Below are 27,632 nucleotides of genomic sequence, written 5' to 3'. Positions count from 1 at the left end.
AGGGCACAGCAGGAAATAATTAAATTCAAATGATCCAGGGGCTTAATTCTAATTTGGTGGCAATGCCTTCATTAACCATGAGCAGATTTGTAGATAAATCAGCCAATCGCTTGCAGCACAACGTACATGAAGATTAACTGAATTAACAAAGGCAAACATATATTGATGCTGACACTAACCCGGCATTGTCACACTATTTTATTTGTTGCTTCTGAACAGTTTGTTTTTCTTATTTTGAAATGTACCTTTAATCTTCTCAAAGATACTTAAGAATACTAGATAAAATGTACCATATATTCTTCTTTTAATTTAATTTTTGCCTTGATATATGTTGTATCAGATTGTAATATTTGAATGTATTATCTGCAACGTAGTCATAATTTTCTACTTATTTCTCTAAAGGACTCTTGACTTTAGACACCTTGAAAAGAGATCTTGGTTTCATTATTCAACAATCTATTTTTTCCTTCCTAACACTGTGATTTTAGTTTACCGTATGCATTTATTTTCCTGTCCTATTGACAAACCAGTGAACAATCAATGTATGGAGGAAAGAAAAAGTGGATTCGATATAGTGCCCCTTCTCCAAACTCTAAGCTTTTTGAGTTCAAACACTTTGGAGCAGGCTCAATATTTTTTTGCGTATATTAAAAATTCCTGAAGCCAAGAGCTTCTTTGCGCATGTTCTATAACACATACATAACCCTAAGTTGTATTGATAATCTTTTTATTGCTTTGTTTTCTCTTCTTACTAGAATGAATGGAGTCAAAGTTGAAAGATCCAGCCATAGGGTTTAAAAAGACATTTCCCCCTTTATTCAGATAAGTCTGGCATAATTTCTGATTCAATATTCATTTCCTACAACTATCTGGAAAATCGGAACACTCTGCATACATCTATTCAATGGAGGTTTGGGGTTTACACTCTATTAACAGGCCAGCCTCTAGTCCTTGAGTTGGAAGAAAGACGTACTGGAATAAATTGTGCTGCCATAAATTGTGCTTCTATAAATTATGTTGCACTGATGGCTGAGCCTTTGCCTCAGGTGGTATTACCCTTGCAGTATTAATGCGGGACAAATGAAAAGTAGCAGCTGGTGGAATTGGCTGGCTTTGTTTTTTTCCCTTCCCACTGAATATTATCTGACATCGGGAGAAACATTCACTCCTTGCTTTTCTTCATGTAGGGGCTGGGGTGAGTGAGTATAGTCTGGTCTTTGGAATGGCAGGTTCGGCCTTTGTCAAGCTATTCACCCAGGAGCTTCAGCCCTGTGATCTGTCAGTTAGAGTTTTTTTCTGAACATATTTTTAAAACAGCAATCTAATCTGTTTTCAAAATTAGCCCAATTCGACAAATCATAGGTGCGTGGGAGAGGGAGTATGAAGAAAATTGGGGTGCTTCTCCTACTTTATACCATGCTTCTCCTTCTCTATGTATGTGACTTATGTCCTGTGAGCTAACAGGACCTAACAGGGGCTGAATAGGGTTATGTCAGGGGTATCAAATTTGCATTGTCATGGTGGCGTCATGTGACGTATCAGAACTTTCCCCCCCTTTGCTAAATCTGACGTGGCCAGTGTGTGACACATCTTGCGCATGGGCCATGAGTTTGACAACCTTCAATCAGCAGGTCATGGTTGTCTCAAAGGTTTTTCAAGAGACAAGTAGACTTTCTGGAAAAAAAGAAAAGAAGAAAAGACAAGAAGGACGGGAAGCAAAGGGCTGAAGCTGAAATGAGTATAAGAGGAAACTGTATATTTATGTTGACAAGGGAAAACCAGCTGTCCAATATGTTTCAAGTTTAGTGGCAATAAAACAAATCTTATCTGGCTGCCTTGTGTTGAGTGTCTGAGAGACTTCTGTTGAGTTTGAGTAGCTAATTAAATTATGTCACCTCAGGTGGTGGAGACTTACAGTTAAATTCTGATCCAAGCACACCTTCTGTGAGACTAAAAAAAAATGAAAGTTCTGTTGAAAATTTGATCTTCTGGTTAGTCTACTCTGGAAAAATTCAGAGGTTGATGTGTCATGACCCCTTTTCCTTCTTTTTCTCTGTTACAGCCTGATAATTGGGAGAGATGCAAAGCCCAGTTACTTCATCTCACAAAATATCTTTAAAAAAATGAAGAGGATGTACACAAAATGAAAAGCAAAGTTTGCGGATGACTAGCCTAAAAAAAAAGTCGCTACATCACCCTGCACAAACTTCATGGAGATATATAATAGCACATCATATGGAAGAATTCTGTAATGAAAGGTTTTTCTCCTGCTTGTACTGTGTAACATTAAAGGCTAAGTTCATCTAAAGAAGCTGGATAATAAGACTAGATAAAAAGAAGATTTGAAGAAGATACTTCAAAACTTGGTACAAAAAAGTATTTTGTGAAACAGCTTTGAAATTAGATAAATGTGGAAGTGAGATACAATAAAGCTTTCAATAGGTCCACGTTATGATGTTGATATAGTATGCTCAGTTTTAGGGTCTATATATTTTACATTAAGAGATACTAAAGAACAGAGACAGAAAACAGCTTACATGTGCTGTTTGTGAGCTGCCTATAGGCAGAACAAAATCCTGCTTTCTTTTGAAAGGACTTTGAAGTAAAGTTATTCAGAACTTTGTATAAAGTGCTTTATAACAGTACAGTCAGGCTAGGGTACTCCACGGAAAATAGAAAGCATCTTGCCCTCGAACTGTAAAACATTATAGCAATGGTGTAGTTTCAAAAACATACTGTAGTAGCACAGTGCTATGAAATGATTAAAAATAATATTAACCAAATTGATTATTGAGCCGTTTGGATGATCCACGCTGAAGGAAGATAATTGATTCTAATTCAATAGATAATTTACCTGCCTTTATTTGCAATGTGTGAGTGATTCTAAAAGGGTTTAGTAAGTTGGTTTATTTTACAGTATTTGTCAACACTAGCTCAAATACAGTACAAATCTATTTCAGATGGGGAGTAGACCTCAAAGATACTGCAAAACAAGATATTACAAATAATAAAAATAGCAATTCAGCTTTACTTGCTGAATGTAAGTTGGATGTCCCTGCAGATGTCTACCATGTCACAATACATTGGCACAGATCCATAGAAAGATGAGGGAAGCCATGGACAGACCTTCCAGGGATGAATGGAGAGATTGTAGCCCTTTGATGCTGCTGTCCTCCATGCCTGTATAGGTTGGGACTGTAGGGACTTACAAAAGCTGGAGAGTCAGAAACTCTTCAGACAGGCAGATCTGTGGATTATCTGCCTGATCTTGTACAGGCAGGATCCTTGACCTGCGTATACAACATTTATTAGAACAGATGGTTTCTTATTCAAAACAATGTCCAGTCACCAGGTGGCAAACCACTGCAAGATTCTCTGCATCAAGATGAGAGCTAAAATTAGAAGACAGTTCTAGGGCAGGAGATCAACATTATAAGCACAGGTGCAACTGAAGGACACAAAAAAGAAATCTGCATGAATTAATAATCTTGATTAAACTTTAAAAGACAAGATTGCAAAACATGCAAGGGATATTTTCTTAGGGTTGCTTTTTTGGTGGTTTTTTTTTTTGAGGGAGGCAATTCTCCTTGAAAAAGAGGGTCATCTCTCTCCCTTTCTCTCCCCTCTCTCTCGTTTTCTCTGCATGAGGGTCTATATATTTGGTCTAGGACAGGGGTGTCACGTGACGTATTAGGACTTTTTTTCCCCTTCGCTAAACTGGGCCTGGGTGTGGCCAGCACATGATCCATCGGACCCGTGGGCCAGGAGTTTGACTGCCCTGGTCTAGAATATTGAGGAAGATACCAAATATCAGTAATAGATGGTACAGAGTAGAGAATAATCAGAAGTCCTATATAGAGGGATGGTTAAACATTTTCTCCAATATTAATACCCACTTTAAATTTCAAAAACAGAAATTCCCATTCACAAAATTAATACCAGTTGTACTTGGGATCTGTGCAAAGCTTTAAAGGAAGCTTTGGGTTACTTCAGTAATACTTCTAGTGAAGCATTCATTCAAAGCTGCTTCATGGAAGGATACAGCTGTCACTTTAAATAGCAGACTGAATCCATATCTTGCTTTACTCTGCTATTACAACACCTTTCTATGGTGGTCCCAATGGGCAGTACTAATGGGAACACTGAAGAACCTCAATAGAGGTGGCCACCAGAGCAGCAAGGCACTGATAAAGTATATCTCAACAAAGTGAAGAGCATTATCTCCATCGTTCAAAGCATGTTTCTCAGTCAGGTATAATAGATTTTGTTTAATAAGGCAAAAAAAAATCAGATCACAAAATACAAACTTGGCAGACATGACTTCATGGATGACCCTCACTCTGTCAAGGACATGGGAGTACTCATTTCTAAGTGCCAGGGCTCAATGTAACAGTATTGCCAAAAAGGCATTAATCTTGTGAAGCTTCTTCTCAGGTAATATTGTATTGCAAACTAGGGCATATAAAACCTATGCTAAACCTATTCTTGAATACAGCTCATCTGTCTGGAACCCACACTACATATCAGACATTAATACAATTAAGTGAGTTCAGAGATATTTCACAAGAAGAATCCTCCACTCCTCTGCTCACAACAGAATATCTGTTGAGGCTTGAAATTTTGGGCTGAGACAACTTAGAATTAGGCCGCCTTCGATCTGACCTGAGTGTAGTACACAAAATTATCTGCTACAATGTCTTACCAGTCAATGACTACTTCAGCTTCAACCACAACAATACATAAGGTAAACCGTTCCAAACTCGATCACAGAAATTTCAACTTCGGCAATAGAGTGAGCAATGCCTAAAATGCACTACCTGACTTTGTGCTTTCATCCCCAAACCCCATAACTTTAACACTAAACTGTCTACTGTTTACCTCACGCCATTCCTAAGAGGTCTGTAAGGAGCATGCATAAGCGCACCAACATGCAACAACCGTCCCTGTCCTACTGTCCCCACTTATTCGTATCCATTTCCTATATTCATAATCATGTTTATATTTATATCTTTCATCTTATACATGCTTGATAAAATAAATAAATAAAAATTAGCTTCATTTCTCATTAACACCCTTAAGTAATACTAACACTCCAGAAGACAGGCTTAAGATACAGAAGGATCTTGACAAACTTGAAGATTGGGCACTAATAAAATGAAATTAAATGGTGAAAAGAGAAAGGTTCTACATTTAGGCAAGAAAAACAAAATGCACAGGTACAATATAGGTGGTACCTTGCTCAATAGTAGTAACTGTGAGAGGGATCTTGGAACCCTAGTGGACAAACATTTAAATATGAGCCAGCAGTGTGCAGCAGCTGCCAAAAAAGCCAACACAGTTCTAGGCTGCATAAACAGAGGGAGAGAATCAAGATCACGTGAAGTGTTAATACCACTTCATAATGCCTTGGTAAGGCCACACTTGGAATACTGCATTCAGTTTTGGTCACCACAATGTAGAAAAGATGTTGAGACTCTAGAAAGAGTGCAGAAAAGAGCAACAAAGATGATTAGAGGACTGGAGACTAAAACATATGAAGAACGGTTGCAGGAACTGGGTATGTCTAGTTTAATGAAAAGAAGGATTAGGGGAGACAAGATAACAGTGTTCCAATATCTCAGGGGTTGCCACAAAGAAGAGGGAGTCAAACTATTCTCCAAGGCACCTGAGGATAGAACAAGAAGCAATGGGTGGAAACTAATCAAGGAGAGAAACAACTTAGAACTGAGGAGAAATTTTCTGACAGTTAGAACAATTAATCAGTGGAACAACTTGTCTCCAGAAGTTGTGAATGCCCCAAAACTGGAAGTCTTTAAGAAGATGTTGGATAGCCATTTGTCTGAAATGGTCTCAGTTTTCCTGTCTAGGCAGGGGGTTGGACTAGAAGACCTCCAAGGTCCCTTCCAACTCTGCAATTGCATTGTATTGTATAATACGTCTACTCTGGACTTTGTCATATGGTTTATTTTTGGAACGGAGGTACTATATACTACAAATAAAAGATGGCAATTGACACAAAAACACAGAAGGCATTTACAGAGGGTATGTACAACAGGGTGAACCTGTTCTAGAGTGCTATTATCAGGTTACTTGTGTCTTCCTATGAGTTACTTTCTGATCTCTAATTCTACTGCTCCCTCCCTTTCTTTCTGTCTCCCTCTTTCCTTTTAGGCTTCATAAAAAAAGGGAATAAAGAAAGGAAAGAACTGGGTTCATTGGTTCACTGCTTGACTTTCTTCTCAGCTCAGGCAAAACACCATCAGCCTCTGCATTGGGAGAAGAACCTCTTTCCAGGTTTTCTGTCCAGTTTTTCCCCCCCAAACCCAGTGTTTTTGTTTAGTAGCTGATTCCCCTCTACTCTTTCACAAATCTTGGAGGAAATCACGTCTTTCAATCAGTCTGATGTCTGATGTCTTCTAACCCTTTAGACCAGAGTTTAGGGTCTTGGTTGGAGTTTATCCAGTGGTGGGATTCAAATTTTTTTATTACTGATTCTGTGGACATGGCTTGGTGGGCGTGGCAAGGGAAGGATACTGCAAAATCTTCATTCCCTCCCCACTCCAGGGTAAGGTTACTGCAAAATTCCATTTCCTCTGATCAGCTGGGACTCGGGAGGCAGAGAATAGATGGGGGTGGGGCCAGTTAGAGGTGGTATTTACTGGTTTTTGAACTACTCAAAATTTCCGCTACTGGTTCTCCAGAACTGGTCAAAACTTGTTGAATACCACCTCTGAGTTTATGCTTCTGGGTCATCTCCACATCCCAAACAGAAATCAACACTTTCTCTGCACACCTGACTCCACTTTTCACCTCTTATCCTGTCCAGCAACAAACTTTGACTATCCACTTCTTCTTCTCTATAATTTTGTATTACTGAGACAGCTTGTCCTACAGCAGCTAAGAAAGTGGATATTGCCCTAGGGTTCCAGTTTTTAACTTCACTTTATCAATGAGACTACACACTTAAGATCTACCCAGACCAGCCCTGTTTAACAGTCAGATCAGCTCCTGATCCTATTACAGTGTACTTGTCCTTTAAGGCCACAACGGAGCTGTTTTTCTTCTTTTAGTTCACACTGTGTTTGGCTCAGAGCAATAAAACTGCAGCCATTACAGGCATCAAAACCCATATCTTAGATACAGCTTGCATTCCTTGTACTGAAGCATTTCCATCACCTCCACAATACAGGTGCCCAGCTTTTCAAGTATATTTGTGATGCTAGTGTTGGTTCTTGTGGTAGCTAAGGTAGGTCACGTACAACAACTTTCCTCTGGGATCGACTCCAAAGGTGGAGGGATTTTGAAAGGCTTTACACTTTGTGTGATAATATTGCAATTTGTAATAAATTGGTCACAAAATAAAACACTGAAAATAATATTGGATGAAATGATTGTAAGAAAAAAATAAGATATACACATTTATAAATCAAGTTGACAGTACAAACTTAGAATTAATGGGCTGCAAAATAACTAGTGAGATATTTTTCAACAGAAGTGTGAAATATGACTAGGTTCAACATTTTTAGGCAAGCTGTAATTCAGTAAAATGTACAATAAGAAGTTGATGACAAAGGAAATATTGCATAGGATTCATGTATCCTAGCTTTGTTGTTTCAAAGGAAAAGTATCAAAATCCAAATATTATTAAGGAGGATTTATCATTTCATAATGCCCTTTACGCATGTATTGAAGTCACTCATTGAAATTATGCTAAAATGCAATTACATTGGGCCCAAACATAACTGAATAATTTTCTCTGGTTAAGGATTCAAGAAATATTACCGTTGCACAGTTTTGATGTAACATCAGGAGAAAAAAGAATCAAAATGGCATATTTACTTATTAATCTTACTTAAAAGAAGAAATCCTAAAAGCAAAGGTAGTAAAAAGTATTTTTCTGAATAAACAATTACAATATTTTAAAAGCAAAATAACTTTCAGATAGAGATTAAAAATATTATAAAAAAGGATGAGACCCTAATCTCCATGAAAGCAGCAATATGTCCTTGTAGATATAAATCAGTCTATAAAGCATATCATTATTTCAGGAGCTTAAAAACCTCACTGATTTTTTCCCCCTGACAACAAACCTGTGAGCGAGGATGACAAGAAGAGTTTCCCAAAGTCACCCTAATTATCAGAGTTACATTTGTCATAAATACACAAATTCAAACCTGGGGTTTCTTGCTCTAGACCAGGGATCACCAAACTTTCGGACCTCAGGGACCACTAAATTCATAATTTTAACTCCCGTGGACCACTTATACGATTTGCCTGACCAGCTAGGTGAGGATCCCTGATTTAGTGCAATATAAAAAATGCAAATATTTTTTTCTGTAGACCATCAAAATTTTCTCACGGACCATCAGTGGTTCATGGGCCACCAGTTGGTGACCGCTGCTCTATTCTACTGTTCTAACTCGTGTATCACCCAGTGGTATCCCATTCTGGGATCAGAATGGGCAAGATATCAAACACAGTATTACAGTCCATGGGAGCAAACCTTTTAAAAACTCCTTTCCCATTAGATATCAAAGACAAAATTATTTTCTATAGAAAAAAAAATCACTAATGCCAACTCCTCTATAGTTACATAAAAATCTTATTACATTGAATATAAATAGGTATGTCCACCTTTGTCCCTTTTCCCCCTTGTGCAACTCATATTATTTCTAATTAAACATGTTTTAATTTTTCTTTTCTTTTCCTCTCTTAAAGGAATGGAACCTCATTTATCGGCTGCTCTCTAAATCAGAAGTGCTGAAAATTTTTCTGGCAAATGTTCTGCAGTTTAGGCTGCTACATTCAGACCTAGATGCTGAAACACATTTTTTCAAACTGTTTTTTTTTTTAATGTCTGACTTGGGTGAGTTGCTTTGCTTACAGAGTAGTAGCCAATCCATAGATAAAAAGCAGGTATAAAGATGCTTGAAGCTGATGACAATTGTCTACATCAGGAGAGTAAAAGGTGATCAACTATGCCCATGACAGCTATGGATTTCCTGAAACACAAGCTGACTTTCACTTGCCTGCAGCTAAAGATCACTTGCAGAGTCAGATTCAGGGAGAGAAAATATATAGGTACTGGAAGAGAAAATATATGGATATGCTAACCCTTAAAAGGTACATGTTCACAGTTTCCACCACTCACTCACAAGGGGAGATCAGGCTCTCTGCCAGATTATTTATTTAACTGAATCAACCACTACATCTCCTTGACCACTTACTATGAAACATACACTCAAATATAAAATGAGAGGAATTAAAAATCAGCAAATTTCTATTTCTGGCTCAATTTAGATGTTTGAAAAAAAAGCCAGAAATAATTTCTGGACTCCCAATCTATCAGATTTGCTCCCATTTCTTGATCATATCTTTTTAGCATGAAGGTAAATTTGTTCAGTACAAGGAATTGAAGTCGGACTATTTGTTAGAACTAGAGGTTTAATTATAAATAGCAACTTAATGAGTGCTGCACCTATTTCGCAAATGGATTCGACACAAATACAAACCTGGTTTTGTATGAGTCAACTTTAACAAGTGTTTCAATAAATAAATAGTATCAACCAAGACTGTTAACAATATTTTGAGTACAGTACATATCTACTTCATTTAATTGAAGTGGATCTCATCACTGTTGCATAAAACACTTATATAAAGCACAATAAGTCTCTTGAAGGTCTGAAATTTATGAATCTCATTAGAATTTTTGTAACAAAGATTTCCTTTTACAACTATTTCAGGGTCCCTTCCACATCTGTTATTCTATGTTCTGTGTTCTAAGATGTTTGGCAATTGAGATGGTTAAATGATTCACTGAATAAACAGACAGCCAAACAGACAGACGGACAGAAGAAACATGCAGTCCTCGGAAGTGAAGAATTTAGGTTCCCCCCACCTACATATTTTTACTTCTGTTTGATGGCAATTCTCCATTAGTTAGTCCTTTGAACTGAATTTTTTTTAAGGATTTGAGAAAATCACTCCTTAATCTTTCATAATGAATTCTGTGATAGTTTTATGTTTCTATAGAATAATACATAGCAATCTTGAATCTTGTGCAAAAGGGATAAAGAATACTTTACCTATTCAGTGATATCATTGTGGGTCATTCTTCTCAAAAAAATATTGAGAAGTTCATAATTTCTTAACCCAAAGTAAGATATTCTGTTTGTCAATAACCTTGGTACCAGTTCTTGATTGGCATTTTATAAATCTCCAGCTTTCAAAGTTCACTAACCTCTCCTATTTGAAACTCTGCCTCATGAATGCTTCCAGAGGGAATATTCACAGTATAATATTCCTAACATTAGCAAGTAACTTCATGAAACTTGAATTAAAACTAGCTCCCTTGACACCTATTTTGCAGCTGAAGTACAAAATGAGGGATGATTTTATGTCAGTTATGAAATTAAATAGCTTTTCAATGGCCTGAAAAGGAAAAAAAAGCACGTATAATGAACAAAATGTTTTGGACATGGCCTTGAATTTGTGAACATTTCCTTCAAAGAGATTAGATAATGATCAACCAAAGTATTGAAAATGGCATAGAGGACTTATAAAAGGACAATTATTGGTTTGTTAATATAAGCTACTTCATGTTTTCATTAGGCAAGACAAATTTTCAGTCTATACAAGCATTTTGGGTTCTGTAAAAAACTGTTCAAAGAGGGAACATTTGGAAATGATTAGGGGGTGATAGTTTCATCTGTTTCTGAAGAAGGAAGGAAGGAAGGAAGGAAGGAAGGAAGGAAGGAAGGAAGGAAGGAAGGAAGGAAGGAAGGAAGGAAGGAAAGCTAAAGGAGTTCTAAAAAATGTGATTGCAGCCAAAGGGGAGCCTTCAACACAATTTTAATGGTTTATTAAAATTTTAGTGGCATTCTCTAGATTTTGATTGCACTTTTCCCGCTCACTTAATTCAGATATGATTCTCCTACTACTATCACTGAAACCATTGTTTGCTTCTGCTTCTCACATAGTTGCCAACACCTGTCACAGTGGCTTTGATTACTGATCCTTTCCCAGTTCCATATTATATTTAGTGAACATGTTCATTTGTGCATTATAAATGTAACAAATATGTCAGAGTGTAGAGCCAACAAAATAGATTTGTGTAGAATAGTGGTGAATATTTGCTCTTTGTGCATACCAAATACCTAAATATATATAATCAATTCCAAAAATAATAGAGGAATTGTAATAATTATTTTTTGCTGACAAAGAGCCAATCATGCTGGAAGGAAGGGCACTGCACAAATCCTCTCATAGGATCTATGTCTATGAGCATCTTCTTCAGCCATCTCCTTTTTAGAACTGCACTGCAGTTTTAGAAAGTAGCAATACAATCTCAGTAAAAGGCATGGCTGCTTGAAAGAGTTGCAGATTGATGCTAGGTGAGTGTTCCTGTACATTGGTGGTAGTCAAACCACATCCAGTAAATGAAATGTAATACTGACAGCATTACAGCTGAATGTAAGTTTTCTCCCATTGGTTGTATGTATGGATTTGTCCTATCTTAAATACCTTTGACCATTACATCATCAATGAAGAACTATTATAATTGTTCCCACACTTCTGGCTTTAGCTGTTATGCTATGTGATGACCAGTCTCTCTCCATCTAGACCAGGGGTAGTCAATCTTTTTTGTACCTACCGCCCACTTTTGTATCTCTGTTACAGTGGTGGGTTTCAAAAATTGTTCAAACCTACTCTGTGGGTGTGGCCTCCTTTGTGGGAGTGGCTTGCTGCCATGTGACCGGGTGGGAGTGGCTTGCCACCCATGTGACTGGATAGCCGAGGTGGCGCAGTGGTTGGGTGCAGTACTGCAGGCCACTTCAGCTGACTGTTATCTGCAGTTCAGCGGTTCTAATCTCACCGGCTCAAGGTTGACTCAGCCTTCATCCTTCCGAGGTGTGTGAAATGAGGACCCAGACTGTGGGGGCGATATGCTGACTCTGTAAACCGCTTAGAGAGGGCTGAAAGCCCTATGAAGTGGTATATAAGTCTAACTGCTATTGCTATTGCTATATGAAGATGCCAACGACACTTGTCAGAACCACCTTAAATTACCTCACACACAGCACTGACATGAATAAGAATATGATGTAAACTTGTATTTTAAAAGGCATCTTTGGTTTGTGTTAAAACAACTTCAACACACGCAATGTTCTGATTGCACCACAGACGCAGTAGTTATCCTTACCTTTCACAGAGGCACTGAGTTTTATAAATATGAGCATGATAGTATAGAATAATCATATCCAAAGACCAGTGGTGGGTTTCAAAAATTTTTGGAACCTCTTCTGTAGGTGTGGCCTGCTTTCTGGGTCCACTGGTGGAACCTCTTCTAACCGGTTCGGTAGATTTGACGAACCGGTTCTACTGAATAGGTGCGAACTGGTAGGGACCCACCTCTGCTCTGTTAATAGTAAAATTTTCTAGCCGCCCACTGGTTCCACAGTAATAGTGATTTATAAAGTAAGTTTACTCTATAAAATTTATAAAGCAGATTTACAGCAAACCCCTCCTGCCCACGATGAAAGCTGGAACGCCCACTAGTGGGTGATAGGGACTAGGTTGACTACCACTGATCTAGACACAGTCTAATAACTAGGGCTGTACAAACTTGAGAAGGTTGCTTTGATTTGACAAGCTGTGAGTCAATCATTTCTTCAAAGTGGATTCACACAGTGAAACAGGGTTTTGCTCTGAAACAGTGAATTGAAACAGATAAATCAAATTGATAGCCTTTGGAAATATTTTGCAGACTCAGTAGCTTTTCCATCATTTTTATTTCCACCATTGTTACCGACAATATTATACGTTGCAATTTCATTTCTGTGTTTGAAAATCCTGGAGAAATGAGATCCCGATATTAGTTTCATCACTTCATTAAAATCAATACATACCAGAGCTTTTTAAAAAAATAATTAGATTAACATTGACAGGGTTCTTTCAATAAATAAACAATAAACAAATCCTTCCTCACTTTTATGGGTGGTATGCATCTTCCTCAGTTCTGGATCCTCTACCAAAGGTCTTGAAATATGACAGTTTTGCACAGTTATTTCAACACTATTTACTGTTTCTAGTACTACACTCAATATCAGAGAGGTCCTGGGATCTGTTCCTGGGATCTATTCAAGCCACTCTCCCAGTTTACGACTAATAATCACAAGTGCTCCTATCAAAGTGGGATCACTTTAAGCTTTACTTTCCAGAGGCTCTGTAGTTTCTTCTTCAAACCCTGGTACTTCTCCAGCTTCTCTTACTCCTACTTCCTGATGTTGCTATCACTTGGCACCATTATGTCTATCACCATCACTGTCCTGTGGTTCACAATGTCTGATTGGTTGGTTAGTACCTGTCTGGATTTGGAAATCCCATAGGATTTTAGCCTTCTTATTCTTCACAACCTTCTGTGGAATTTCCTACCCTAACTTGGGACAGTCTAGTCCAGACACTGTACAGATGTTCCTATACACAAAGGCAGAAACTGGTTGTGGCATTCAGTATATGTTATTATTGAATAATTATTTACACAATTAAAAAGATAAACAGAAAGTAATATAAAAATGAGTTAGAAAACAAAAAATAAAGAACAAAGTGTTGCAGCAATAAAGAGAAAAAAATAGAAAAAAGAAACAGATAGTTAAGGAAGCATCTTCTAATTTTCACAGAATTATAAACGTATTTAAAAACTTTTTCCCATTCAAAGTTATATAACATGATTCCCCTTTTCCCATATTCTGAGCTTAATAATCAGTAAATCCAGAAATCACTAGTTTATATTTATTTATTTTCAGCAAAAAGTCCATCAAATGTTTCTATTATTATTTTTGTATAAAAGTAATAATAGTTCTTTTCCTAAAAAACAAATTAGTTTTACCCATTTCTGCAAATTTAGCTATCTTCACTATCTATCCATTTCCTTTTGTAGTTTCATTTCTCTGTTTCTTTACCATACATGGACATAATCTTGAACTTTGCTCCCTCTTGCACTAATGGGATGTAGACATCTGTGTTGTAGCACATCTGGGATTTTAGCTCAGTTCTCAGCACTCTGAAATGGCTCAGGCTGACCAGCCTGCTACGCAGTCTTGGGTCAAACTTTACTTTTAAATTTTGAAAAAGTTGGACAGAGATAAGTCTCTGGGCCATAAATTAATGACTGACTGAATAACAAGGACATATGCAGTAAAGGTCAAAACACTCAAGATGGCAATCATGGTTGCATGATTGAAGCCTCATCTTTTTTTTTTTACATGTGTCAGCATCATTCACAGATCAAAAGGGGTTGGGCATCAGCTGCTTGGTTACAATTATCATCTTGTCATTTTTGAGCCCTCCCCCCACAGATGCATAATCATTGATTGTTTTTAGGAATAGGCTACATATGAATACTGCTGCTATGTGCCAGACACTTTCTCATGGTCTGTCTATCTCTGTGCCATTATGTTTTATTATGCCTGACAGCTTCTTGGCTAGTATTTCCACAAACTGTTCTCCTAATAGAATTGAGTCTTGCTCCTGATCAGGGAGTGTCTTCCAGGATGGTCGAATTGCCCAGCGACAGAGATCGCAAAGCTGCACACTTCATATGGACAAATTAATAGCTATGCTTTAGCAGTATGCCTAGCTTGTTTTTCCTGCAACCCACATCTCCCCAAAATGCTTGCTTTTTAAATATCCCCCCGCCCAATATATAACAAATTTGAAAGTTAGAGCCTGAAAATTGTTGAATTGTCACAGTCCAGTTTAGGCTTTTGGTTAGACTGTTCAGGTATTGTTATGCTTTCTTTTCCCTATTCATATGATCCCTGCTTAAAAAGATACAGGGAAACTAGTTCAGTTGTAGCAAAAGCATGAGGATACCCAGTTAATTTGCACAGGATCACTAATGATTGGGGTTGAAAATAATAAGCCTGATAGTGTTCATCAGACTAGATATGAGACTTCTAGGGTGCTGTGACCATATTACAACCTGGGAGTCCTGAATTTTTGATAGAAGCATATACTGTAGATGAGATAGGTCATGTTTATAGTAGATAATTTTCAGGCTGGGCAGCTGCCCTATAATATAATTGTGAATTTAAGTATGTATACCTTACGCATCAGCATTAATGTGCCTTGAACAGAATGTGGTTTTGATTTTTTTTAAAAAAAATCAGCTAAACCTCTCTCAAAAACATTTTTCAGTTACAGACCTCAAAGCAGAATTCATATATAAAGAAATAGAGCTTATAAATTTCAGGAGTGTTTATGAATTGCAAATAATATTTGACTCTTTCAAGAAGTAATCACAGAAGGTATTAAAGAAAGGAAGCTTTAAAATGTGGTCTTCACAAGAACTGAATTGGGTTTTTCTTGTTATGTTGGAGAAATTATTGTTATTATTATTTATGTGCTTATTTGAATGGATGTCTGAGTTCCCTCATCTTTGAATTGAATTGCATGTTATTCTTTATCAAGAAGTACACGTTAGCCAAGATGTTTAAGACAATTAAGGAGCTGAGGAATCTCTGAAAAGTGAATGTGAACATTTGCTTTCCTCTGTCTCATGTGAAGAATAGTAAACTTCTGCCTGATTAAAAATGGGACATGCATGATAGTACAAACCAAGGGTGTCAAACTCAAGGCCCAGGGGTGAGATCTGGCCCGTGGGGCTGCCCTGGAAAGGACTGGCCCATAGTGCCTCTGCCTGCAAAAATGGAGCTCATGAAGGACCCAGGCAGCCCTCCTGAGCTCTGTTTTCTCTGGCAGAGGGTTGCAGGAGGCCATCACAGCTAAAAACGGAGTTTGGAAACCTATTTTTGCTGGCAGAGCACTCAGGTCACCACAGGTACCCTTCACATGAGTGATGTTGAGCTGGCCATGCCCACCCCAGCCCCCGAGGTCAAACACAAGCCTGATGTGGCCCTCAATGGAACTGATTTGACGCCCCTGGTCTACACCTCCAAACTTGCCAGTGCTACCACATTAATATTGAAATTAATATCAGTAGCTATAACTCTTCTTTTCACAGTTTTTTCAATAGAGATAATAGTTGATACTCTGCATTGTGGTTCAGATTTCAGAATGTCCAGCTAATATAAATACATTGACTAAAAAATATGGAATTGAAATCCAATGAGCATAGAAAGTACTAGATTGAGTAGTATTGGATTAATTCATGGAATGGGAGGAAGGATCGTGTCCTGGACAATTCTGTTTTGAGCTGAAAATGTATAACTACCATTTTGTAGATGTTTATTTCATTGCAGATACAAAAAGTAGACCTTTGTATAGATTTCTGAGAGGAAGCTTAGACTATCTTCATTATTTTTACCTCTTGTTTTTCCTTAATTGCTACAAATTTATGTCATAGTTCACCATTAAACATATGGCAGCATTACACTGTAATAATTATGATCTAAAGTATGAAATTATAAGACCAGTTGAGAAATGATGAGAGTTGCATGAAGTTTAGATCTCCACGGTCCAACTAAGTAGTTAAAACAATGAATGAATAAATATACACGTTTATATGTCAGAGAGTTCTCCAGTAATGAGTGCAGGAAATGGAAAATAACTTCCTAATATTTTGTGATTGCCTAATTGGGAAACCTCTTGCATAAATCCTCACATTGGCATCACTTAGGTAAAGTAGCTCCACCATCTTTACGACCTCTTCCTAGGTACTTTGTTCCAAATTTCTCTCTGTCCCAGGGAACATAAATCCATGCTTCTTCAACCAGTAGAATACAGTTTGAATTAGCATCTATCCACCTACCCATTCATGGATGTGCCATTCTTCATATGGAATGTCCCCACAAGACAAACAAGAAGTATAAGAATCATAATCCTTTTTTCAATTTGTAACAAGAAAGTTCATTAAAAAAAAGTATAAGGGAGGGGGGAATGTAAGATAAATTGTATATAAAATAGTACAAAATAAGTGCTATAAGATAAATATATGTACATAGAAGGATATAAGATGTATTGTATAGAAATAAGTACATGGAAAGAGCAATATGTATAGAAGAAATATAAGTATAAATAATTATATGAATAGATGAAAAATGTGTAAAAATAGACATAGATAGATAGATAGATAGATAGATAGATAGATAGATAGATAGATAGATAGATGATAGGTAGGTAGGTAGGTAGGTAGGTAGGTAGGTAGGTATAAAAAGAGTATAATGGAAACTTAACAATGTGGAAATATTGCAAAGATGACATTTTTGTTTTTTAAAAATGGGAAAAAACTGTTTAATAAAAATATTTTTTAAAGAAAAGGAGAAGGAGAAGGGAAAGATAAAAACATTGCAATGATATACAATTCTTATGACTATTGTATATGCATTTGACCACACCAATTGTATTTCTGTTCTCATGCTATACCAGCCGTGTCACTCAGTCTTGTTGATCTTCAGATCCTGAATGGTTGACATGGGGATACTAAAAAGGGCTAGTCTTTTTGAATTAGTGGCATCAGAGCAGCCAAAAAAACACCCCAATGGTGGAGGTGGGAGACCAGGCATTCACTGGCAGGCTTCACAATCCTGGGCTTTTTGCCATCAGCCTTCCATCACTTACCTTGCTTTCAAAATCAGCAAATCCAAAGAGGACCACAATTGTTGTGAAGACTGCCATTTGCAGCCCCACCACGCATGTTTAGCCAAAACAGTCTGAAGTTTTCTAGTAGGAAGGGAAACTAAAATAATTCTAATTCAATTTCAACAGCATTTTAGGCTCTTTATGGTCATTCAGAAACAAGCATTGCCAGGCCATTTACCACAGATTCATTTTCCAATTATACCACTATGCTCACCAATGTATTCAGAGCAAACCCTTATGAACTCATGCGGCCATTGATTAGAAGGAGAACTGTGCTCAGACAAAATGCCTCTTCATGCCATTGAAGAGGCCCAATTACATTGTTTTCATCTTGACAGCCAGTTCTCTATAGTATCAGAGTCCAGATGTAAATCCTTTATAGCCTCCAGAGAGCAGTATTCTTTTTTTATTATTTTCACCCTGTACCCAGTAATGCTCTCCTTTGCCTGAAATTTGTTTTCTTGACAAATGCAGATAGACAACCACTGGTTTAGAAATGTTTTTGTACACCAAAGTCTCATTCTACTTAATGTACCATATGGCCCAATTTAAATTGACTTTAAACAATTAACTCAGAAAGTTCTTTATACCACTATCAAAGTTTTTTGTAATGCCTTCCAACGATTCTTCTATGGACAGTTCTGCACCTTATTCTAAAGTCTAGTATTATAATAATTTGGGGGTGGAGGAAGTGCAGTAGAAATATTTTGAAGACTGATAATAAACTGCATTGGATGTATGAATACTTTTGACTGAAAAGTTAAACAAATCAGGCTCAAATCCTTGGCAATTTTGCACATATTGACTACTACATCTGATGATTATTTACCGTATTTGTTTGTTTATATGCCAATATTATATTAGAAGATTACAATGCTAATGCAGAGTAGTAGTAGTAGTAGTAGTAGTAGTAGTAGTAATAGTAGTAGTATAACTACTAGCTCTGTTTGTTTCATGCCACAGCAGGTGAGATAGCTATGCCCCCAAAATATGTTTTTTTTTTTAAATGAAAGGGGAAGGTGAGATAATATGTACAAAGACCATATAGATTTTTGAAGGAACAGGTTATTTTGACAAAGGTTTGAATAAGTCATACTTTTGAACCTGTTTCATTAAGAAATTGGGGAATGGAACATGCGAATGATTCAATGCTCATGTAGTAACTGTAACAGAGGTGGGTTGCAAATCCCAGCGCTACCAGCTCTTGTGCTTGTGCATGCGTGATGCTTCTGCACAGAAGAAGCCTCCCACTGCCGCAACTACTGGTTCACCCGGTCTGGGTCGAACCAGGAGCAACCCACCTCTGAACTGTAATCTTGATTCTTAATGCCCTGTCATGAGTTTCTTTGCGAAGTCCTAGAAGCTCAGTGAAATGTCAATTACAGGATGGTAAATGGTGACCTTGTTTCCAAAAGATGTCCAAAGAAGGATCATTGTAGTTTATTGTAGTAACTGAGTCTCATTTTTTTCACCATCCCTCACAAAATACTAGGCATGAAAACAAGGACCCTTAAGAAATCACATACACTCAAGATTGTGTGTGTTCCTAAAATAACAACTGAACGTTTGAGAAAAGAATTTATTTTTATTTTTCTTTAGATAGTGGAAATAACAACTGTGTTGGAGAATTGCAAACATACTCAGGATGACTTTCTAATGCTGGTTAATTTGAGGGTTTTCTATTTCAAAGGGAGTTGTGAGTCTGATCACCTCTAGTAGGTGTTCATTTTCATTTCAAAGTTGGAAGAGGTCATATGGGGAATGCTTCAGTGAATCTGTCAAAAGGGATGTTCAGAGGCAAGTGCTGCTCATTTTCACTTATCTGGGAAAAGTGTCATTCAAACTATCATAAAAGTGCCGCTTGCTGCACACTAAATATTGATTCCACTATAACTGACTTAGGTAGAAAGTGTTTCTGTAAGCAATGTCCTTTAAAACAAAACGTCAACATTGATTCTTTTATCGGCAAGTTGCATCCTCGGAGGAAGCAATGGAGGATGGAGAAACTAACCTGTCCTTTTAAGGGAACAGCAGAGGGAATTATTTTGTTTATTCCTCACAGGAAGAAGGCAAGGTAGAAAGTGTTTAGCTTATCATCACTTATTAATACACAGCATGATTTATATTTCTAATATTTACTCACTTACTTATATACAGGTAAAGGTCCCCCTCGCACATATGTGCTAGTTGTTCCAACTCTAAGTGGTGGTGCTCATCTCTGTTTCAAAGCCAAAGAGCCAGAGCTGTTCGAAGACATCTCTGTGGTCATTTGGCCAGCATGACTAAATGCTGAAGGTGCACTTCACACCAAATGTCGTTCCTGTTTTTTTTACTTGCATTTTACATGCTTTCAAAATGCCAGGTTGGCAGAAGCTGGGACAAGTAATGGGAGCTCACTCCGTTGTGCAGCCCTAGGGATTTAAACCGCCAAACTTCTGACCTTTCTGATCAACAAGCTCAGCATTTTAGCCACTCAGCCACCCTGTCCCACCACCATTTACTTAGATACTGTATGGCAATAGATATATTCCTATATTTATTTAGTTCATTAATGCATTGTATGGTAGTATAAAGGTAAATGTTCCCCCTGTCCAGTTGTATTTTACTCTGGGCACTGCTCATCTCCATTTCCAAGTTGAAGGAGTCAACATTGTCCAAAGGTCTCTTATATGGTTATATGGCCAGCATGAGCTCTACATGGGGCAGCCCTTGAAGAGCATCCGGGGACTTCAGCTTGTCCAGAATGCAGCCGCGCAAGCGATAGTGAAAGCATGTAAAATGCACGTTACACCTATCCTCCGCGAGCTGCACCGGCTGCCTATTGGTCTCCGGATACGCTTCAAGGTGCTAGTCGTCACTTATAAAGCCCTTCATGGTATTGGACCTCGGTACTTGAGAGACCGCCTGCTGCCAATTACCTCCCAAAGACCCATCAGATCCCACAGATTAGGCCTCCTCCGGATTCCATCTACCGGCCAATGTCGATTGGCGACCACCCAGAGGAGGGCCTTCTCTGTGGCTGCTCCGGCCCTTTGGAACGAACTCCCCGCAGAGATCCGGACCCTCACCTCCCTTCAGGCTTTCCGCAAAGCCGTTAAAACCTGGCTGGTCCCTTCCCCGCTCGAACTGTGTGACTGTTGATTGTTTTTAAATTTTCTCTGTATCCTGTTTTTTGTTTGCCTTGTTTGTATTACCCCCCTCCCCTGGGTTTGTTAGCCGCCCTGAGTCCCTCCGGGAATAGGGCGGCATATAAATGAAATAAACCTATAACCTAAACCTATAAACCTATGTCTATATGTCATGGTACATGGAACACTGTTACCTTTCCAATGAAATGGAACCTATTCATCTAATCACATTTGCATGCTTTCAAACTATTAGGTAGCTAGGAGCTGAGGAAGTAATCGGAGCTCACCACGTTGTGTGGCACAAGTCTCAAACCCAGGCTCTCTGGTTTTCACCCAAGCTCAGTGTTTTTAGCCACTAAGCCATCATGCTGCCTCATACATTTGTTCCTCCTAAATCTCTACCTTGAGTGCTAACCTAGTAAGGGATGTGTGTTAAAAAGTATGGAAAGTAGGAAAATATCTCCCCCAGGATTCCATAATCAGTCAACTAAGATAGGATTACCAAAACTGCCCTATGAATATCTGGATGATCAGTTGACGGCAAATAAGAGATCACATTTTCCCTGCAATCTAGAGGTTCTCCAGATATTTGCATATTAGTAATAGTACTTCCATACAATGACTTGTTTTAGTTCAAATTCAGTTTCTGGCTTCCACCATATCGTGCTGCTAGCTCTATTTGAAAGCTGAGCCTATTTATTCTGATTTGCCTGCCTTGTATTTGTTAGCCTTAGTAAAACTGTGGAGCTTTTGGGTGATTTATTTCTCTGCCTTCAGAAACTACTGCCTCAAACAGCTTCTGAATTTTAGGTTTTTCAAGTGTAAAGATAGCTTAATACATGTTCAACTCCCACACAGGAATTTTTGAAGTCCCTCACACTCTAATAGAGTGTTTGTGTTATATATACACACATGCATTTGTGAAGAGACTTTTGACCTGTGTCATCTTGGGATGAGACAGTGATTTTGATTCTTCTCAGTGCTTTGAACTAGCAGTTTTGAAAGTAATTATGGGTTGCTTTCAAATTGCCTTTGTGGGATTGAAAATGGCAACTGTTGTGAGAGTGCACTAATAATCAGTAGTAACGGGAATGATGGCACAACAAACTGCCACCATCCAGGATTCAGTGTTCAAGAAAGTGGCCCACTATTTAATGCTTACACTACCCAAAAAAGTCAATTCTACATGAGCAGCAATTAATATGTTACTGTTGTTATGAGGATAGAAAGAAAGAGGACCAGGCAGAATGGGAGAAAATATTTGAAGGGCATCCAGGATTCAGGGTTCAGCAAAATGGCCCACTCTTTAATTCTTACACTGCCTGCAAAAGTCAATTAACCAAACAAAATTGGTACATCAGTCTAATGATGCAGTGTAGGTAATCCTGGTTAATCAGGTATGTCAGTTTCTACTTACGTTCTACATGCACAACAATTAATATCTTGTTGTTGTTATGAGGGTGGAAGGAAAGAGGACCATGATGAATGAGAAAGAATATTTCAAAGGCTGGATGAAGAAACTTTACATTGTTACACTATTGATTATCTGATGCCTTTCTTTCCCACTAAGGAAATTGATGTCCCCATCAGATATCTCTCCACACACACACACACACACACACACTCACACACTGAAATAGAGGAAAACAAAAGTGAAGCTTATCTCCAACAGGGAAACAAAGTTGAATCATTCATTTATATTGCAATAAACCTTAAATCCAGGACAGAGGACATCTAATCTTAATATCTTTGCCTTAATATATTGCATGATTCTCAACTGCCAAATTCTTCAGAAGATCCCTAAGCTCAGAGATATCCCTCAGGTCAGACAAACACAAGCACTTTACACGCATTTCCCCCCACCCTGTTGATGATGTAGCAGTTTCTGTATACATTAGGTTTTTATTCCTTGTCACATTGTAATTTACAATTTTTTTTCAAAGAAATACAACAACCACAACGGCTCATATTATCCACAGAGAATTTGCATAGCCTGTTAACTTTGAGGAGCATCCAGAGAGGTGGGTGGCATTTCAATCTCTTATTTAGATTCAGACACAGAGAAACCACACAGATGGTAAGAGCATTGCTTGATGCAAATATGGCATCAATGAAATCAGAGATGATTTAAGGTATGCATTAAAGCAAAGTAATTTTTAGTGAAATCCATTTAACTTGGAAAAGCTGCCTTCAATAGTTTCACTCAAAACTACTTTGCTTGTGTTGTCTTGATGTATTGGACACCAATATTCACAACTTCCACTTAGCATACCCTTGCAATTTGTTGCAGGGAATGTTCCCAGAAAGCATGAACCATGAACCTTGGGATAGTATTCCCAGAGTATCTGCACCTAGTCATCAACATATAAACAAAAAGCCATGGTGGTGCAGTGATTAAAATGCAGTACTGCCGGCTGCCTGCAATTTGGCAGTTCGAATCTCATGAGGCTCAAGGTTGACTCAGCCTTCCATCCTTCCGAGGTGGGGAAGAGAAGGACATAGATTGTTGGGGCAAGATGCTGACTCTGTAAACCACTGAAAGAGGGCTGTAAAGCACTGTAAAGTGGTATATAGGTCTAAGTGCTATTGCTATTGTTATTTGTTTAGCAGCCATTCAAAATTACAGCATGACTGAAAAAAGTGACTTACAACTGCTCTTCACTCCCCATGGTCCTGTGATCAAAATTTCAGCACTTAGCAACTAGTTTGCATTCATGATAGTTTCAGCAACCTGGGGTCATGTCATCGCTATTAGCAACCTACCCAGCTAACTTTTTATAAAGAAAGCAAATGAAGAAAGCCAGTTTGCTTAGTGACTGCGTAATTCACTTAAAAACAGCAATGATTTACTTAACAACACTGATTGAAGAAAGGTCATAAAATCAGGCAATACTCACTTAACAACCACCTTGCTAAGTAACAGAAATTCTGGTCCCATTTGTGGTCAAAAGTTGAGGATAGTACAAAACATGTACTGTCAGCAGGGTCTTCAACAGTGGTGGGGTTCAGCCAGTTTGCATCTATTCAGGAGAACTGGTTGTTAACTTTCTAAGCAGTTTGGAGAACCCATTGTTAGAAGAAAACTTATTTTCTTTTTCCTAATCTTGTAAGGAAGGCAGGAAGGAAGCATTCTGGTATTGTGTCTAGCCTAACCTTTATTGCCCTGCTTATAAAAACGCCTCTTGGGTTAACCCTTATTGCATTGTAACAGCTAAGGTGAAGTGCCCATCGATGTGAGTGACACTGAGTTGGCCACGCTCACGCAGTCACATGATCACCGAGCCACGTCTACTCACCTGGTCATCAGGGCAGAGAACCAGTTGTTAAACTATTTGAATCCCATCACTGGTCATCAAGGTAAGCTGATCCTAGCTGATTGGTTAACCAAACCATATTGGACAGCAGTGATATGTGAAGATGCTGGAAGCAGATTAACATTTTAGTGATATCAAATTTATTTACAAAAAAAATCATAAAATCAGGCAAGAATCATTTAACAACCACCTTGCTTAGTAATAGAAATTCTAGTTCCAATTGTAGTCATAGGTTGAGGACAACCTGTACTATCAGCACGGTCTTCAAGCTAAGCTGATCCTAGTTACTGGATAACCAACTTACGTTGGGCACTAGTGATGTATTAGTGATATAATGATATATGCTGGAAGCAGATTAACTCTTTAGTGATAACAGCAAAGGCATTGTTTTCCACTGCGTGAGAGAAGGTAATAGGAAATCAACCCTGTAATTTACCAAGAAAATCACATGGATAAATATGATAAAGTTATTGACAATATAGTGCTAGATAAAAGGGTTTATGGCATGCCTAGATTTGGGACAACCAAAGTGATGCTTAAAACGCTTATGAACCCTTTTGAATTTTTCAGTATTTGTGTCTAAATATGACCTAAAAGCTCAATTGTAACTTTATTGTAGTAATAAAATTACCTCAAAGTCTGATCTTCACAACATAAGTATATGTACGTGTGTCAGAGCTTGATAAAAGGAGATTTCTGAGGACCTCCCAAAAAAACAGTTGCTGATGTTCACCAGTCTGAAAAAGCTTACAAAATTATTTGTAAAGAGTTTGTACTCCACCAATACACTGCCTGGCAGATCATGGAGGCAGCTCAACCAGTAGTGGGTTTCTACCAGTTGGGACCAGTTCGGCCGAACTGGTAGTGGTTGGCAGCCTGGGTCACTGGAACCGTCAGTGACCCAGGCCTGCCACCACCCCCCCCGAACTGGTTCATTTGGTGGCACCATATGTGCCACCATCTTGTTTTTCAGTTCTGTGCAAGTGCAGGACAATTTGTATTGCACTGTGCATGCACTTGTAGCACGCATCAAGTACATGCGTGGCATGCACATGAGCGAACCGGGAGTAGTGCCTGCAGAACCCACCCCTGAACTCAACATCACTGAATTGGAGTGCTGGGCCAATCAAAATCTCACCAAGAACAAGGCTTGTAGTGCTCCAGGACATCTAAACAAAAAAACAAAAAACTAAGGAACTAAAGTTATCTCTTACATTGGCAAATTCAGTGTTCATTAAGCCACAATAATTCACGGAGTAAAACATGGAGTATAAGAATCATGAACCTGAGAAAGTGGAAAGGTCCGCTGAATGGACCCAGTGTGAGAGGGGTATGGCTGGGGAAGCCTGGGGAGGTCCAGGGCAGGCAGGTAGGTCTGGGCCTGCACTCGGATTAGGATTAAATTCCATGCTCCACTTAATGACCTGCATGTTTGCTAAATCTTGGTGAAAACATGGTTGGGAATCATTAAGTGAGCACTCACGTGTGGCTCACCTAAAGACTGTCACAACTTGCAATCATAATGAGCAGGCTTCATTAAATTCATAACTCAAGAAATACCTTTACTTATTTTAGTAGCCACATATTTTTTTTTCAAATGTATACAGTTTATTAAATATCTCAGTCATATATAGTTTTATGTTCTGGTTGCATATAGGTTTCAGCTGCACAACTGCTGTTGGTGGACTCAAAATATAATAACTTAATAAATAAATTATGTTTGCATTAAAATGCAAACTGCAACAATATCTTCCTCAGCCTTATTCTGACGGAACGTTTTCCAAAAAAATTTCCATTTTCTTTTGACAATTAATATTTCTTCCTGTCTATCCTTCATGTATAAGCTGTCTGCCTGCTCTTTATTGGCCCTTTCCATACATCTTCGGATATGAAGCCATCTGCTCCTCTCCTTTAAAGTTCTATGCGCAACACACTCTTTTTATCTACTTTACAAATCTTTGCATATGTCAACATTTTAATTACACTGTGGCATATCACAAAACCACTGACTTCTTCAAACAATGGTCCCGGGGAACGTTTAGGACTAGCTCACAGGGAATTTTATAGCCTTTTGATATATTATGTTTATGAAATTGCCAACAACTTTTTCAAGAAAATGAGCAATATGATGTATGAAGTCAATAATTGTGTTAAGTGATTGATGTTTCCATAATTTCAAAAGCACTGTGGCTTTATTAAAATACTATAGTGATATTAATCTATATGAAAATTTGGCTCAACTGCTGTTGCATTTAAATCTTATACACTCAAAGAAAAGATTTTCCTTTTAGCAGTCTAAACAAGGAAAATGCTTATTCCTAAATTATCCATAGCTTTTACATAGCTATATGTACAACAGGGTAAATATATAATAAACATGTGTGGGCATATGCGAAGTGTTTATTTTATATAAAGTTGCAGCATTTTGACATTATGTCAGCAATATACTGCACCTAAAATGAAATATTTCCAAAAGCAAGCAGAAGATATCAGAAAATGCACACATTTTCATAGAAAACACCATTAACTTCTAGCCATATCACAATGTGACATTATATTGCTTTTAAGGGAACACTTTGCACATCTGATACAAATGTAAAAAAAAGATGAGCAGACAGTTATATTTAAGAATAGTACTCATAGAAGAAAGATTATGGGGAAAAAAAACAAATACCATATTTTTCGGAGTATAAGACACACCAAGGCTTTGAAGAGGCAAATTTTTAAAAAAAAGTTTTTGCACTCTGCAAACCTCCCAAAAATGCCCCCATTTTCCCCCCAAAAGGCATGAGTAGCCTTTAGGGAGCTTACAGAGTGCTCTTGGGGGGTGCCCCCCCATAACAAACAAAAAATGTCATGTTTTCACTCATTTCTGCCTTCCCCAACCCCCAGGAACACTCTGAAAGCCTTCTACAGGCTCTGCACAGCCATTTTGGTGAAGGGGATGGGGTTTCGGGAGGCAAAAAATGCTGTATTCAGTGTATAAGATGCACCCAGATTTTCAGCCTCTTTTTTGAGGGAAAAAGGTGTGTCTTATACTCAGAAAAATACGATATGTAAATGGATGTAAAGAAAATAACAGTTTCCCTCTCTTGAATTCAGATATGGATATCTAGTCCCTATAGGTATTCTCAGATCTCTAGGAACATGACAAACATTCATCACAATATCAGCTCTATGTAGTATGCAGAAATTGAATTAAAAGACCTTGAGAAGGAATTATGTGTCCAGGGTCATTTACTAGGGATCGGGTGTAAAAAATCCTGAAGATGGTGGCCATGACTATAATTGAAGCCTTGCTCAATTTTATGTGTGCTGATCAGGCACATAAACAATTGTGGGGTTTCTACCATGTGGTCAAGGCTACCTTTCTCATCTTGTTGACCTTCTCCACTGCCGACATGGATCTCCAGTATACCAAAACAATTCTTAATATACTTCATAGCAAAGAATAGCAGTAGCAGTAGCACTTAGACTTACACCACTTCAAAGTGCTTTAAGGCCTTCTTCAAGTGGTTTTACAGAATCAGCATATTTTCCCCACCTCAGAAAGATGGAAGGCTGAGTCAACCTTGAGCTGGTGAGAATC

The sequence above is a fragment of the Thamnophis elegans genome, chromosome 2, assembly GCF_009769535.1.
Source record: "Thamnophis elegans isolate rThaEle1 chromosome 2, rThaEle1.pri, whole genome shotgun sequence".
In the NCBI taxonomy this organism is placed as follows: Eukaryota; Metazoa; Chordata; class Lepidosauria; order Squamata; family Colubridae; genus Thamnophis; species Thamnophis elegans.
This window is presented reverse-complemented; position numbering follows the sequence as displayed.